The sequence below is a fragment of the Leptonychotes weddellii genome, chromosome 2 (assembly GCF_054177405.1).
Source record: "Leptonychotes weddellii isolate Sample4059 chromosome 2, ASM5417740v2, whole genome shotgun sequence".
In the NCBI taxonomy this organism is placed as follows: domain Eukaryota; kingdom Metazoa; phylum Chordata; class Mammalia; order Carnivora; family Phocidae; genus Leptonychotes; species Leptonychotes weddellii.
Genome location: NC_138370.1, coordinates 114441078 through 114448608, shown reverse-complemented (window position 1 = coordinate 114448608; position 7531 = coordinate 114441078). Strand labels below are relative to the sequence as shown.

Sequence of the window (7531 nt, the reverse complement as noted above, 5' to 3'; positions counted from 1 at the left end):
CTCTCTCTAGTTCTCACTCTCTCTCAAATAAATAATATCTTTAAAAAAATAAATAAAAGGTAATATGTCCACAGAAATGCTCTCAATTATTTTAAAAAATATATATCTCTCAAAACAAGGTATGTCTTTGATGGGATTCAGGACATTCTACCCCCACAGTTAGCATGTTGGCATATTGAATAAAGCTGAAGGAATTTGAGAAAAACGGCAGAAGGAGGAAGGTCACTCTGCAGCTCACCCTCTCACCCTTCTTACTGAAACAGTCAATAAAACTGCCATGTAGGGACACCTGGGTGGATCAGTTGGTTAAGTATCTACCTTCAGGTCAGATCATGATCCTGGGGTCCTGGGATGAGTCCTGCATCGGGCTCCTTGCTCAGCGGGGAGCCTGTTTCTCCCTCTGCCTGCCATCCCCCCTGCTTGTGCTTTCTCTCTCTCTCTGACAAATAAAATCTTAAAAAAAAAAAACAAAAACCTGCCATGTAAAAATGTACCAAGAGGAAAGACATTTTTATCACCAGAAATGGAATTTAGGGCCAAGAAATCTATATAAACAAACCTTGTTAAACTTACCCTTATCTTCCTAGTTACTTCACTGTCTAGTACCCCCAGCCCAAATCCCTTTGTCTTGTCAATTTGTCACAAATTTATTACTTCTTTGTCTAAAAGGTATGAAAGCTTCCTACTCTGGTCACTTCTTCAGGTCTTCATTGGGAAAATGTCCATGTACGTGTAAAAGTTCAATAAAATGTGTATACTTTTCTCCTGTTCATCTGTTTTTATCAGTTTCATCTTCAGACCCAGCCAGGGATCCTGGAAGGGTCAAGGAAAACTTTTTCCTCCCTAACCTCAACTGAAAGAAAAGAACACATATTTCCTAAATCTGACAAGGATTATAGTCTTAGCTTTTACTGATTCCTCTCTAGCTCCATTTCGAATAAACAGCGCTGGCCTTAATAAGTGAAGATCTTTCTTCCCTTCCCTAAATCTCACAAAGCCCCATAAATTAAAACTGGAAAAGGTCTGATATCTGTTGACTCATTGTCTGATGTACTTTGGTCTGAATAAATCAGTGTTTTAACCTTAATTGACATTTGCATTTTAAGCTAAAATAGAAGGCATCTTTATCTCTAATCCTGAAATAAAAGGCTTTATAATCTCCAAAAGAATTTCAGATGTGGCCTGCGGAGGGATTTAGGAAGATTAATGAAGAGGACAATTTTTATCTTCATTTGCAGTGGAGGCACAGATTTGCAGCCAGAGAGACTGCCAGAATAGAACTTCCTTGAAGAGCCTGAACACTACTAGCAAGACCACCTCTCCCTGCCCAAGTCAGAGTCACTGGCTTGCGCTTTCTTGCCCTTCCTCCACCCGTATCTTATCACCCTCTGGCACGACCAAACTTTACTGAAGTGCTTCAGCTTCCCTTTAACAACTACCACTTCCTGCCTTCTGCCCCACAACACACTGGATGCCTACATTTTCTGGCCTTCGTCTAGCGGCCCAGCTTATGCTATTTTAGTTAATTTATGACCATTCTAATATCCATTACCCTTGCCAATAATCTGACATAGCTATCTCTAAACCTTTGCTAACCTTTTCCATTGTGGTCTCTGAAATACTTGCATTTCCCTAATTTCCTTCTGGGCCTTTGTAATTGCTGTGCCTTCTCCCTCTTTGCCTGACTCCCACTCAAGATCCAATATTAACTTAGATACTATTTTCATGAGGAAGTCTTCCCTGGTTACGGTGCCCTCTCCCCAATTCTGGGTTAGTTCCTTACAGTTATGTTCACCCTGCAACAACCTATTTTTGCCCCAAAGGTAGCACTTACCAGTGAGCATTTTAATTAGTTATCTACCTCTTTCATTTATCCAGAAAGACTCTTAAATAGAAAGTAGGAGCATAGTACTTGATATATAGTAGCTGTTTAATAAACACTCTAGCAATAAATGAATGCATATCAACTAAGTGTCATAAAGAAGGTTTGAGCAAATATTTTCTGTAAAGGGCCAAATAGTAAATATTTAAGGCTTGCAGACTCTAAGACCCTGTCACAACTATACAACTCTGCTTCCTAAAGGACAATAGCTAATTCCCACTGGTGGCTTCAGGATATCTCTAAAAGACAGAATTTGAGTTAAAAAAAAAAAAAGAGTGGAAGGAGTGGGGTACAGCTCTGGGCTAGAGAACATTACTTGAGAATATATTTACACAGTAGATCCATAGTTCTTGTTTAGAGTGATAAGTATTTTGGGTAGTTTGGGGTGGGTCAGTGGATATAGCTGAAACAGAAAGCATCCTTGGTATGGCCACTGCTCGTTCAATTTGTGCACTAAGTTTTTCTTTTTGAAAATTACTTGTGTTTGTGAGTTTTTACAATTTATAATTTAATCTGAGTTTCCCCCCATATTTAACATTTCACTTTTGTTACTCCATCCTGCGCAGGTCAAATCACTTTCCATTTCCTGTGAACTTGCCTACACATGGTGGAGCTTTCAGCTGCATATCTGGGGAGCTGTGGAATTCTCTCCAGAGCAATCCGTGAAGTGACAGGACGAGAGCTATTTGCCTCCATCCCTACCCGACTCTGTAAGTATTGTCACTTTAGTCACCAGAAAAACATATTTAGAGAAACTCTGTTTTCCAACATCTGGGTTTGAAATACTTGTAATACACTTCTGAGCAAAACTGTATCCATATACTTGGTAGAAACTGACACAGAGAAACAAATGCAATTGTGTTTCAATTCTGACATGCATTCCAAATGTATGATCTATATGAAAAGCACTTGTTTTGGGGTGCCTGGCTGGCTCAGTCAGAAGAGTGTGAAACTCTTGATCTTGGGGTCATGAGTTCAAGCCCCATGTTGGGTATAGAGATTACTAAAGAGATAAATAAAAATATAAATTAAAAAAAAAGAAAAGTACTTGTTTCATTAAAGATATAGATCTATATTACATTAGACTTCTGATAACATCTTAACAGCGTCATAACGGAATCTATCTCTGAAAAGTTTATTTTTTAAAATATTAATGTAAATTAAAATAAATGCAGCATGGCAGATACTGTTAAGTGTTTACACAGTATCTTCTTGCCTTCTTTGTGAATAAGAGAACTCCAGGTTTCTTGAGGGGTGGCTATGTACCTAGCTAACAAATTATCTTTCAGCCTCTCTGACAAAGTAAGTTCTATTCATTAGATCCAAGTACAGGTGTTGCATGGAGTTTTGGGGATGGCTGCTTAAAGGGAATTGATTCAGCTGGGAGGATCCTCTCATCCTTCCCTCACCCTGGAAGTCATAGCTTGTGTTTTAGCAGCCATCTTGGACCAAGAGGTTATTTGAGTCATGTATAGGATGATGAAAGAAGGACAGAAGGAGCCTGAGTCCCTGCTGACCATCAAACCACCAAAACAATCTCACTACAGGCCTTGAGGGGTGAGAATTTCCAGTTGCAAAAAGATTTTATAATGTCTCTGATAAACAAAATGTGGCTGCTTCCAAATTTTGGAACTGGCACAGTGGCCTGCCCAGGCTTGCAGGCTTTCTTATTAATTAGCAATTTAGGACTGCTTTTTCACTGGGTTAGTGGAGAAAGATGGTACAGTAGTCAGGAGCCAAGAAGAGATCAGCAGATGAAAACCACTGATAAAAAATGATAAATCAAGGTTGAGTAATCAGGCAGAATATGTGAATTTACTTCACCAGGCCTTGACCATTTTTCATAGAAACTTTAAGACCACACTTTGAGGTTATCACATTGCAACCTTTTGCAGAAGATGTAACTCTTTCCCCTAAGTAGCTGCTGGCTGTCCTGTAGCCATCATCTAGAACTTGTGCACCCATAATCCTTACACAGATGATCCAGAAAGTAGCTCAAATTTCAGATCCTTTTTGAAAGTGATTCTCTTTGGGAGTTTATAAGTCAATACTGAACAAGAAAAATTGTTATGAGTTCATTTATTTATTTATTTATTTTAAAGATTTTATTTATTTATTCATGAGAGACAGAGAGAGAGGCAGAGGGAGAAGCAGGCTCCCAAGGAGCAGGGAGCCCGATGCGGGACTCGATCCCAGGATGCTGGGATCATGACCTGAGCCGAAGGCAGACGCTTAACCATCTGAGCCACCCAGGCGCCCAAGTTCATTTATTTTTTAAGGAAGCAGAATCAGAAGTAGAACTTTCAGCCAATTTCCTCAGAGGCAAACTGGATTACTAGAATAGAATAGCCTGTTGTTCAGCCTATTTGGAAGGTTTCAGTTGCTACTTTTACCATCAGCTGAAGCTTGGATCATAGAAGACCAGAGGGTAATTGGATATGTGCCTACCTGGTGGAGGTACCCACAAAAAGACTTCCTTTATGCTCACAACTGTTGAGCAGAAAACAGATGAGGCCTAAGAGAGCTCAGAATAGAGAACATGTGATGCATGCTCATTGGCAAGCAGCCATTTACACATCAGTCAAGAATGTTTACACTTCACTCAGAGTATTGTCCTCAGATCTGTAGTATCATTTTTCTTTGGAAAAAAATTAAAAGGAAAATGTCCATCTTACTGCCTCTACTTCTCAACATGAACTCCTTCCTCAAGCTCTGTCAAACATTTCACTCTTCTCAATGGAGCCCCTTACCATCCTTTCAATCAGGCAGCTGACAGAAAACTTGCGGGACATTTGAGGAGCAATCTGAGGAGAATTTGATAAAGGTATGGATAGGCTCTAGGAAAGGCTCCTAGGAACAGTGCAGTATCCCTGAGTTAGTAAAAGAATAGTTACTAGAAGGTGGAGAGGAGAGGAGGCCTCCTGACTATAATAAAGACTTCCTAAAGGAAAGCAGGTAACTTGAGGTGACCCTGAGAGAAGGAAGTTGGGATAGAAATACCCCAAACTTTCTCTCCTTCTCTTTGACCTCAGGTGACAGCCCCTGCTAAAGGCAGCTGCTGGAAGCCAGAGGACAAGGAAGTCTGTTAATTTTGTTCATAAAGGTCAGCTTTTCTGGCACAAAGCAGGATAGAGACAACTGGAAGATACTCAGCACACCTGCTATTACATTTTTGTTCATGCTGGGCTTATTACCCAGAATGCTGTCATTCTCAATTGTAATATAATCCTCTGGTCTGGTCTATGATTCAGTGTATGACCTACTTTTAAATGTGGAAATGCCTCTCTCCTCAGCATTTTATCTGTATCACTCGCATGGACACTGAACTATATACATCCTTTATTATCACTTTAAAGTTTCACATGTATATACATATTCCATTCTATTGTAAGCTCTGTGAAACAAAATTTATGAATTGCACTTCTTTTCTATTTCCACAGCATCGAACACAGTGTTCAACATAGAGCAGTTAACACAAACTGTAATCTTCTTAATCCTCTCCCTCTTTTTATCATCACACCCTACCTACTCCTTCATATTATACCTTCATATTATTATGTGGACATTCAATGGTGGAAAAATCAGTCAGCATTGGAAAACACAAGACCTCCAGATGTTAGGATTTTTACACAAGTGTGTCAGTAGGGGTGTTTCCTCAAGTTGGGCAGTGAACCTGCAGGTGGAACCTAGGCTTCTACGTGTAGACATCTGTGACTCTTCACCTGAGGGGTTTTTTGTCTGCTTGATTACCCAAAGGCAGGGGAGGCTAGAAGTGCTGGGAAATTAGCTGTCTTCCCTCTCTCTCACAGGCAGCTCTCCAACAGTGAACTGAGGGAGTTGGTGACTAAAAACCACAGCAAACTCACCCACGTGATAAGGGGCAACTCTGAGGTACCTTCTACAGGGTTTCCCAGAATTCCTGAGGGGACTGAACCCAGTTGCCCACAGCGGTAAATTGCATGATAACACACCTTTAATAGCTTCCTTCTCTTTTCTTTTTCATTCCATCTTTCTGCTGCTAATGCTACTTGGAATTATCTCCCAAATGAAATAAATTTTTTTTTAAAGATTTTATTTATTTATTTGAGAGAGAGAATGAGATAGAGAGCATGAGGGGGGGAGGGTCAGAGAGAGAGGCAGACTCCCTGCTGAGCAGGGAGCCCCATGTGGGACTCGATCCTGGGACTCCAGGATCATGACCTGAGCCGAAGGCAGTCGCTTAACCAACTGAGCCACCCAGGCGCCCCCAAATGAAATAATTCTGACTTAAATTCTGATCTTCAGGTTCACTTCTAGGGTAGAATGATAAGATATAACAATGATAGTCAACTTACTTGTGGCAGGAATATACAAAGGATGTGCTTTGTTTGATATAAATTCTCTACCCTGATATTTTCCTTTCCTTTGCTTTCATGGTATCTAAACATATTTTTGAACCACCAGAGGAAAATTACAAACACATTTTTTAAAACAAAAAGTAAATGTTAGTGTTATTTTATCTTACTATAAAAGCAACATATGCTTATTGCTGAAAATTTGAAAATAAAAATAACATCACTATTCTAAAATAGCAACTGTTAATGTCTTGCTGTGTATCCTTTGAACCATTTTCTTTATATGAATTAATGTTTTTTAATTGTTTTTTTCTCACTTGATAATATATACTGAGTAACTTGTCAAAAAGTATTTATAGGGGTGCCTGGTGGCTCAGTCAGTTAAGCATCTACCTTTGGCTCAGGTCATGATCCCGGGGTCCTGGGATTGAGCCCCCATTGGGCTCTTGCTCAGCAGGGAACCTGCTTCTCCCTCTGCCTGCCCCTCCCCCTGCTTATGCTCACGCTCTCTCTCTGTCAAATAAATAAATCTTTTTTAAAAAGTATTTATATTTAGGGGCGCCTGGGTGGCGCAGTTGGTTAAGCGACTGCCTTCGGCTCAGGTCATGATCCTGGAGTCCCGGGATCGAGTCCCGCATCGGGCTCCCTGCTCAGCAGGGGGTCTGCTTCTCCCTCTGCCCTCTTCCCTCTCGTGGTCTCTGTCTCTCATTCTCTCTCTCTCAAATAAATAAATAAAATCTTAAAAAAAAAAAAAAGTATTTATATTTAACAACATTGAAAAATTATTGTAGACTGTTTCACTATATGGATTTACTATTATTATCCCTTTTTAAAAAATTTTTTTAAAGATCTACTTACTTATTTGAGAGACAACTCTATCAATTGACAACTCTATCAATTCTATTTTCTTTGTATAGTCCTTGCCAATATTTAATTTTATTTCCTTGATTAATAATAAGGACAGGGCGCCTGGGTGGCTCAGTTGGTTAAGCGACTGCCTTCGGCTCAGGTCATGATCCTGGAGTCCCTGGATCGAGTCCCGCATCGGGCTCCCTGCTCGGCAGGGAGTCTGCTTCTCCCTCTGACCCTCCCCCCTCTCATGTGCTCTCTCTCATTCTCTCTCTCTCAAATAAATAAATAAAATATTTAAAAAAATAAAAAATAATAAGGATGAACCGGCGCCTGGGTCACTCAGTCGGTTAAATGTCGGCGTTCCGCTCAGGTCATGATCCTGGGCCCCTGGGATCAAATCCCACGTCAGGCTTCCTGCTCAATGGGGAGTCTGCCTCTCCCTCTGCCCCTCCCCCTGGCTTGT

The 7531-nt window shown here is 40.4% G+C and overlaps 1 long non-coding RNA gene across 1 annotated transcript in view; it reads right to left on the bottom strand.

Annotated features, from left to right (window-relative positions):
* Positions 1-3567: 3567 nt before the first annotated feature.
* Positions 3568-7531, bottom strand: part of LOC145720171 (uncharacterized) — a 26582-nt gene continuing 22618 nt past the window's right edge. The window contains exon 5 of the long non-coding RNA XR_014142958.1: positions 3568-3646. This is a non-coding gene — a long non-coding RNA (uncharacterized LOC145720171). The remainder of the gene's footprint in view (positions 3647-7531) is intronic.